This window comes from Ahaetulla prasina, chromosome 1, assembly GCF_028640845.1.
Source record: "Ahaetulla prasina isolate Xishuangbanna chromosome 1, ASM2864084v1, whole genome shotgun sequence".
NCBI classification, from domain to species: Eukaryota; Metazoa; Chordata; class Lepidosauria; order Squamata; family Colubridae; genus Ahaetulla; species Ahaetulla prasina.
In genome coordinates this window covers 319,402,982-319,411,692 of record NC_080539.1, presented here as the reverse complement: position 1 = coordinate 319,411,692, position 8,711 = coordinate 319,402,982, and the positions used below count along the sequence as shown (strand labels likewise).

At 47.1% G+C, this 8,711-nt stretch overlaps 1 protein-coding gene and 2 non-coding genes across 4 annotated transcripts in view; 2 read left to right on the top strand and 1 right to left on the bottom strand.

Annotated features, from left to right (window-relative positions):
* The first annotated feature begins 81 nt into the window (after window positions 1-81).
* LOC131189385 (U1 spliceosomal RNA) lies at window positions 82-245 on the top strand. The gene has a single exon (XR_009152999.1). It is a non-coding gene; the product is annotated as a U1 spliceosomal RNA (small nuclear RNA).
* A 2,974-nt stretch (window positions 246-3,219) lies between these two features.
* Window positions 3,220-3,383, bottom strand: LOC131189374 (U1 spliceosomal RNA). Its single transcript, XR_009152988.1, has one exon. It is a non-coding gene; the product is annotated as a U1 spliceosomal RNA (small nuclear RNA).
* A 3,485-nt stretch (window positions 3,384-6,868) lies between these two features.
* The window catches only part of SEC23A (SEC23 homolog A, COPII coat complex component), a 37,483-nt gene continuing 35,640 nt past the window's right edge, over window positions 6,869-8,711 (top strand). For both annotated transcript variants that reach the window (XM_058162302.1, XM_058162301.1), the window contains exon 1: window positions 6,869-6,992. The gene's annotated coding sequence lies outside the window, so the exon portion shown is untranslated. The remainder of the gene's footprint in view (window positions 6,993-8,711) is intronic.

Genomic DNA, 8,711 nt, shown 5'->3' with positions numbered 1-8,711 from the left:
ATTTTGGCGGAGCATTGCGGGCCACCGTGACCTGAAGTGAGTGGAGCGATCGTGGGAGCGCGTCCCGGCGCGAAGCAAAGCATACTTACCTGGCAGGGGAGATACCTTGATCACGAAGGAGGTTTTCCCAGGGTGAGGCTCATCCATTGCACTCCGGGTGTGCTGACCCCTGCGATTTCCCCAAATGCGGGAAACTCGACTGCATAATTTGTGGTAGTGGGGGACTGCGTTCGCGCTTTCCCCTGATTTTCCTGGTCAAAGAATAGATGAAGTGGTTTCGTTTTTCGGACGTACTGTGGAGCTTATTCTGAGGGTGCGGTTTTCCAAATGCTGTTTTCTACCAAGTAGTTCTGAAATCTACTTTTTCTTGAACAAACGTGGGAAAGAGGCTCTGGTAACTTTGACCAAGTTGCATCATTTGCAGTGTGGATGACTGGAAATTGCTGAACAAACAGCCAAGTTGCAAAAAAACCGATGTGGCAACAAGGTTTGCTTTGTCTCAGGCTCCGGAGGCTTTCCTAGAGCTTCCAGGGGAGCGAAAATGGCCGTCCCGGAGGCCCTCTGGAGGCTGGAAAAGGGCCCGTTTTCAGACTTACAGTACTTTGGATAGGTCCTTTTTCGCCCTTCCCAGGTTCTGGAGGCTTTCCGGAGGCTCTCAACCAAGGCCTAATCAAAACATTCAAAATAAGTTGCTCAAAACAATAAAAGGAACACAAAAATAAAACATCCTAGATCTGAATGAATGAAATATTCTTATTAAATACTTTGTTCATTACATAATTGAATGTGCTGACAACATAATCACACAAAAATTATCAACCCATAATTTTAATAAAATATTTTATAATAATAATTATAAAATTATAATAATAATATAATACTATATATTATATATATATATATATTATATATATATATATATATATTATAGTAATATAATATTATAATAATAATAAAATTGAGCAACCCATGGAAGTCTGGATTTGGAGTTACACTCAAAATTAAAGTGGAAAACAACACTACAGGCTGATTCAACTTTGATATAATGTCCTTAAAACAAGTCAAAATGAGGCTCAGTAGTGCGTGTGGCCTCCACTGCCTGTATGACCTCCCTACAACAACTGTGCATGCTCCTGATAAGGTGAGGGATTGTCTCTTGAGGGATCTCCTCCCACACCTGGACTAAAGCATCCCTCACCTCCTGGACAGTCTGTGGTGCAACGTGGCGTTGGTGGATGGAGCGAGACATGATGTCCCAGATGTGCTCAATTGGATTCAGGTTTGGGGAAGGGGCGGGCCAGTCCATAGCATCAATGCCTTCGTCTTGCAGGAACTGCTGACACACTCCAGCCACATGAGGTCTAGCATTGTCTTGCATTAGGAGGAACCCAGGGCCAACCGCACCAGCACTGCTCCTCCTGTCCCTCCTTGCACAAAAGCGGAGGTAGCAGTCCTGCTGCTGGGTTGTTGCCCTCCTATGGCCTCCTCCACGTCTCCTGATGTACTGGCCTGTCTCCTGGTAGCGCCTCCATGCTCTGGACACTACACTGACAGACACAGCAAACCTTCTTGCCACAGCTCACATTGATGTGCCATCCTGGATGAACTGCACTACCTGAGCCACTTGTGTGGGTTGTAGACTCCGTCTCATGCTACCAGTAGAGTGACAGCACCGCCAGCATTCAAAAGTGACCAAACCATCAGCCAGAAAGCATAGGAACTGAGAAGTGGTCTGTGGTCACCACCTGCAGAACCACTCCTTTATTGCAGATGTCTTGCTAACTGCCTATGCTTTCCACCTGTTGTCTATTCCATGTGCACAACAGCATGTGGAATTGATTGTCAATCAGTATTGCTACCTAAGTGGACAGTTTGATTTCACAGAAGTGTGATTGACTTGGAGTTACATTGTGTTGGTTAAATCTTCCCTTTATTTTTTTGAGCAGTGTACATTACCGAGCCTCCAAGGGTCTTGCTTCCCCCCTGCCCCACCTGCCAGAAATGAGTCTTTGTGAGACTCAAAACAAATGAGACAGAGAATGCGGAGAGAGAAAGGAAAGAAAAGAAAGAGAAAGAAAAAGGGAAGAGGGAGAGGAAAAAGAGAAAGAAAGGAAGAGGAAAAAGAGAGAATGGGGAGAGAGAAAGGAAAGAAAAGAGAGAGTGAGAGAGAGGAAAGAGAGAGAAACAGAAATGAGAGAGAGAATGGGGAGAGAGAAAGGAAAGAAAGGGAGAGGGGAAAAAAGAGAGAAACAGAAATGAGGAGGGAGGCATTTTAGTAATGACCCACTGCAGAAGCTAGGCTCGGTAATGTATTTTGAATGTTTTGATTAGGCCTTGGTTGAGAGCCTCCGGAAAGCGTCCATAACCTGGGGAGGGCGAAAAAGGGCCTATCCAAAGTATTGGAAGTCTGAAAACAGGCCCGTTTCCAGCCTCCAGAGGGCCTCTGGGGCAGCCATTTTCGCCCCCCTGTAGGCTCCAGGAAAGCCTCCAAAGCCTGGGGAGGGTGAAAACCAGTAGTGGGTTTCAAATTTTTTTACTATCAGTTCTGTGATTGTGGCTTGGTGGGCATGGCTTGGTGGGCGTGAAAGGGGAAGGATACTGTAAAATCCCCATTTCCTCCATATCAGTTGGGACTTGGGAGGCAGAGAATAGATGGGGGCAGGGCCAGTCAGAATTTTTACTACCGGTTCTCTGAACTCCTCAAAATTTCTGCTACCGGTTTCCAGAACTGGTCAGAACCTGCTGAAACCAACCTCTGGTGAAAACGCCCCTCTTCCGCCGTGTTGCTGGAGGTCGAGTAGGCCATGCCCACCCAGCAACCTGGCAGTGAACCAGTTGCTAAAATGTTTCAATCCCCTGGTTTATGATTAGCTATCCAAAAAAATGTAAAATACTTTATGGAATTTTATTCTTTTTACAGTCTAGTATTTTACTGTGAACTCAGGAACAGAAAGCAAGGATAGTTGTTTCCCATGGTGGGAGGTATGCATCGTTTTTTTTGCAACTTGGCTGTTTGTTCAGCAATTTCCAGTCATCCACACTGCAAATGATGCAACTTGGTCAAAGTTACCAGAGCCTCTTTCCCACGTTTGTTCAAGAAAAAGTAGATTTCAGAACTACTTGAAAGAAAACAGCACTTGGAAAACCGCACCCTCGGAATAAGCTCCACAGTACGTCAGAAAAACGGAACAAATTCATCTATTCTTTGACCAGGAAAATCAGGGGAAAGCGCGAACGCAGTCCCCCACTACCACAAATTATGCAGTCGAGTTTCCCGCATTTGGGGAAATCGCAGGGGTCAGCACACCCGGAGTGCAATGGATGAGCCTCACCCTGGGAAAACCTCCTTCGTGATCAAGGTATCTCCCCTGCCAGGTAAGTATGCTTTGCTTCGCGCCGGGACGCGCTCCCACGATCGCTCCACTCACTTCAGGTCACGGTGGCCCGCAATGCTCCGCCAAAATCTTACCCCCACGCTTACAAACATTTTCTCCTGAACGGATCAGATTCTCGGAGGCTCCGCCGCGTCGCCAACGGAGGCGAGCTCCGGTTCGCGCTCTTCCCACCATGCTCTGCGAGGATGCTTATTTGCATGTACCGGGAAACCTCTTCTGCTTGGCGATTGGCTCTCGCTCGTCCTTCTGAAGAGCGAGTTGGACGCGGGGGGAGGAGGCGGAAGGCCGCTGACGAGTACTCTGGTGTGCTCCGATGCGACGCTGCGCAATCGCAGAGGGAATGGAAAAGGCGTCTTGTGTCTCGGCCGCCTACCCGCCGGCTTGGACGTGGCTGAATTCTTTGATTCCGCAACTCCGAGACGGCATCCTTTCGGCGGATGCCTGACTGAGCCGGGGTGGGGATGGGGGATTTTCCCAGCTCCCTTCCGAAGACGGACCACCGCGGTTGGGCTCTTCGGCTGGGAAGTAGGAGAGTGAAGAGAGACGCGCTAAGCTGCAGCTTTTCTCATACACGGCCTTAACGCTGGATGGAGATCGTGTATCCAAGCTACATGCAGACAGACTCAGGGCTCGCAGAAGGAAATATTTATATATCTTAAGTGTATATATAAATACGCCATACGGTTAAAACTATGAAATCTGTACCCAGAGATGCTAATGGCAAATAATCAGGACAGTCTTGAAACGAAGGGTGGGTTGTGAAGAATCAGTTCATCAATGGCTACTAATTTTGATGGCTGTTCATTCCTTTGAGGCACCGTGCTGTAAACCTCCTTGCTGGGATACAACAAGCATACAAACCAGTTCAGATTTGTCAGTTTTTAAATGCATTCGATGCCTAGTGTGACAGGGCTGCACTAAATGCACATACGGCTTGATCCAACTGTACTTCTTCACAGTCCTTAGTTGCGAATAAAGAGTAAAAAAAGGCTCCGGCGATTGCGCACCTCAGTTGTGCTCATCAGAGCCTTTTTTTTTACTCTTTTAAATGCATTTTTTACTACCTATTTGGGTGAATAGGTAGTAAAAATGCTTTTAAAAGATAAAAAAAGGCTCTGACAAGTACAGTTGAGGTGCACGATCGTCGGAGCCTCTTTTTTTACCTTTTAAAACATTTTTTAACTACCTATTCGGCTGAATAGGTTATAAAAATGCTTTTAAAAGTAAAAAAAGGCTCTGATGCTCACGCACCACTGATTGGGTGGCCATGGGGGGCAGGGATTTTTGCTACAGGTTCTCTGAATCACCCCCCCCCCCCCGCCATCGCTACTGGATCGGCCTATCCAGTCGGAACTGGGAGCATTTCACCCCTGATCCAGCCTCTCTTGTCTTGGTAGTCCACCTATTTCCTTCCAAATAATAAGTGACCAATTTAAGAGGCTCTGAAACTTTCAGGCTGCTCTGCATGTTGTTGCAATACTGGAGGAAATACTATTTGAATGTAATGTACAACTAAAGGATGTGTTAAACCCAATTCTATCGCAGGCAGGTGTATAAGGCAAAGACACCATAGCACGCAGGAAGAAATATCGGGGGATGTTGGCACTGGGTGTTTGTGCCAGTGGGAAAGGCCTCATTGAAGAAAACATCTACAAGTAATCTTTGACTGACAACCGTTTGTTTAGCAACCGTTCAAAGCTACATGTCATTGAAAAAAAGTGACTTGCAACCAATTCTTTCACAACCATTGCAGCATCTCCCAATGATCACAATTACGTGATCAAAATTTGAGTACTTGGCAAACTAGTATGTATTTACAATGATTACTGCTTCCCAGGGTCATGTGATCGCCCCTTGTGACTTTTTCAGCAGGTTTCCAACAAGCAAAGTCAATGAGGGAAGCCAGATTTAGTGAACGATTTTATGATTCACTTAACAATTGTGGCAAAAAAGGTAAAATTGGGTGCAACTCACTTAACTGCCTTCCTTAGCAACAAAAATTCTGGTCCCAGTTGTGATCTTAAGTTGAGGACTCTCTGCAGAAGATACAGAGTTACAGAGGGCAGCGATATGCCATAACCAGCATTGAGTCTGACAATTCCTCAGCTCAAGGATACCGATCATCACAGCAGCTTTCTGGACTCCCTCCATATTTTTCAAACTTGGCAACTTAAGATATGTGGTTTCATGCATGCTGGAATTCTGGCAGTTGAAGTCCACACATCCTAAAGTTGCCAAATTTGAAAAACTACTCTAAATCAGGGGTCTCCAACCTTGGTCTGTAGGAATTTAGCACCCACCCCTTCCTAGAAGAATGAAATATTTTAGAAAATATTTAAAAAGGCAGAATATATTTCCCTGGATGAGAAATGGAGAAACATGTTTTAAAGACAAAGCAGCTCCCTTCAACTTCCTGCCACCCCCCACCTTTGTCAATGGGCAATTAAGGCTTCAGCCAAGCTCACTCAATCCCCCCACCTTTGTCAACCATCATCTGCATCATAATAGAACAGAAACTCACCACATGGCAAGGCTCTGGCAAGCTTGAGGGACAACCTACATTGCTAGCTAAGACCCCCACCCCCTGGGAGTCTGACAACCAATCAGGATACTCTTCCTGTGCCCCAGAAAGTTCAAAGCTCAGAAAAAGCATAAAACCAGGGAGCACACAGGATCTCAGCCTTTTTTTCTGTTCAGGAACTCAAGCCATGTGATCCTGACCACCATTAAACCATCTTTCCAAGCAGCCTCCATGTTTCCAGTGTCTTTGTCCCCACTTGGAACTGAACCCAGATGGATATTTCTTCCAACAGGTCCCTTTAAGACTTGTGGATTTTGCTGGCTGAGGGACTCTGGCAGTTGAAGTCCACAAGTCTTAAAGGGACCAAGGTTGGAGACCCCTGCTCTAAATGCAATTTTACATTGTCTTAATTCTGTGGTCAGAATTTCAACAGTTTATATCAGAAGTGAGGAACGATGGTCCCTTTGACTTGTGGACTTCAATTCCCAGAATTCCTGAGCCAGCACGGCTCAGCATGGCTGGCTCAGGAATTCTGGGAATTGAAGTCCACGGGTCGTTAAGGGGGCCATAGTTCCCTGCCCCTGGCTTATATGAACGCCCAGCTAGGAGATGGCAGTGAAGGCGAAAAGACTGCTGGTGTTGAAGTCCCCTCAGTGACGGGGCGTTTAAAGCGTGGCGAGGAAGGAGGCTTCCCGGCGTCTCATAAGACTGCGAGGGCCTGGCGCTGAGGGAGGTGGAGCCCCCGAACAGTGCAGCAAGCGAAAACATCCTCCCCTTCCAGTTTACGTCATGACAAGAGCCTCGCTTGGATCTTCGCAACCAGCCACGCCCCTCTGCCGGCTTCCCTCTGCTTTTTCCCCCCCCCTCCCGCCACTCAGAGCCGGACTAATCGGCTCCAGACCCGCCCATCGCTCGCGGCCCCGCCCCTTTCGCGCGCTCTCTGCCCTTTGACGTGGCACCGGTTCCCCTCCGCCCCTTTCTCAGCCATGATTGTTGCGTCGGCGGCGCTCAGCCTGCTGGGTTTAGTGTGCGCGAGAGCGAAGTGAGTGAGGCGGTTGGAGGCTCGCGGAGCCCAGGTGAGTCGCGAGGACGGATGGAGGGGGCACCGAGGAGGCTCGGTCCCTCGTCGTCTGGGCCGGGGAAGCTGAGGGCGGAGGGCACCTTCTGGGAGACACCCACCGGTCCGGTATAGGGAGCAGGAAAGGAACAGGAAAGGTCTCTTTCGACTTCTTCCGAGCCCGTCGACTCCCCTTGCTGGAGGGGATGCCCTTTCGCGCTCCCTTGCCCAATATATTAAGACGGGGTCTCCAACCTTGGCAACTTTAAGCCTGGAGGACTTCAACTCCTAGCTGAAGCTGGCTGGGGCATTCTGGGAGTTGAAGTCCTCCAGGCTTAAAGTTGCCAAGGTTGGAGACCCCTGTACTAAGATGTCCTCGTAGCCTTAAAGCCGGAGGGGCTTCCCTTCCCTTGAAATCGTTTAGCCTGGTGTTGGTGGCGGTTTCGCCTTCACTATCTTCTGTCCTGCCCGTCTTTATCTGTCCTTCCCCCTTCCTCTTTTTCCGATCACTCCCCCCCCCCAGCTTTAAACCCCAAACTGGCTTTCCGACGTTCGGAGAGGGGGTTTCCCAACTTGGGAAGGAAGGCAGGCGTTGTGGGTGTGAATTGGGCAGATCAGTGAGTGTTCTGCTTGCCTGTTGAAATGGGTGTGTTTGAATGTTAGAGCTGTGGAACTGTCATGTAGAGCCGTGTTTTTTTTCCTCTCCCTCTGTCTTTGACCATCCCATCATCTCTGGAAGGGGGGGTGTCTAAAGTCTGATCCTCCTAGTTGCATTGAGTTGTATCTCTGCAGTCTAACCTCTGGCATCATCCCAAGGTGACATGGTGTACAAATAGTCCTCAACATATGACCACAATGAAGCCCAAAATTTATGTTACTAAGTGAGAAATTCGTTAAGTGAGTTTTGCCCGATTTTATGACTTTGCTCGCCACTTTTGTTAAGTGAATCACTGCAAGGTTATTAAAATCAAAACATTAAGTGGAAGAGAGAGAATAAAGGACTAAGTAGATTAGGTTTTTTTTGGGGGGGGGAGAAGCTTAATAGATTTTTGTAAACTTGAATAGTTACTTTTTATAAATTCAAGTGTGTCTGCTCACTCTGCTGCTAGTGGCAAATACTGCCAGTTGTACAAAATAATACACGTATGGTATGTTCCTCAAAAACAATATAGTTCTGAATCCAACAGTAGCAAATATGGCTTCAGCTTTTGTGAGCCAAGATGTTAGATGCATGAAGAGGAACTTTATAGAATCATAGGATTTAAAGGGGCCTTGGAGATCTTATAGTCCAACCTTCGCCAAGATAGAAGTCATCGTACCATCTTGGACAAATGGTTTTTCCTAGCCTTCCTTGAAAACCTTCAGCGATGGAGCACCCACAACTCTGGTGGGCAGGTTATTCTATTGATTATAGTTCTCACTGTCAAGAAATTCCTCATTTCCAGATTGCTTCTTATCCTTACTTCAGGTGCTATGGAGAATAAATTGACATCTCTTCCCTTTGTCTTCAAGTATTGTTATCATGTCTGCTTTCCGTCTAAACATACCTAGTTTTTTCAGCCATTCTAAAGAAGCCATAGAAAGGCTTTAGCTTCCAGGTCTCTTATCTTTGTTTCCTTTTCTCTTTCTAGGGTCTCAGTATCTTCTTTTGTGTGTGGTGTCAGAACTGAGCACAGTATTCCAAATGTGGCCTTACCAGTGCAATGTAGAGTATATCCCTTGATCTTGATACTATCCC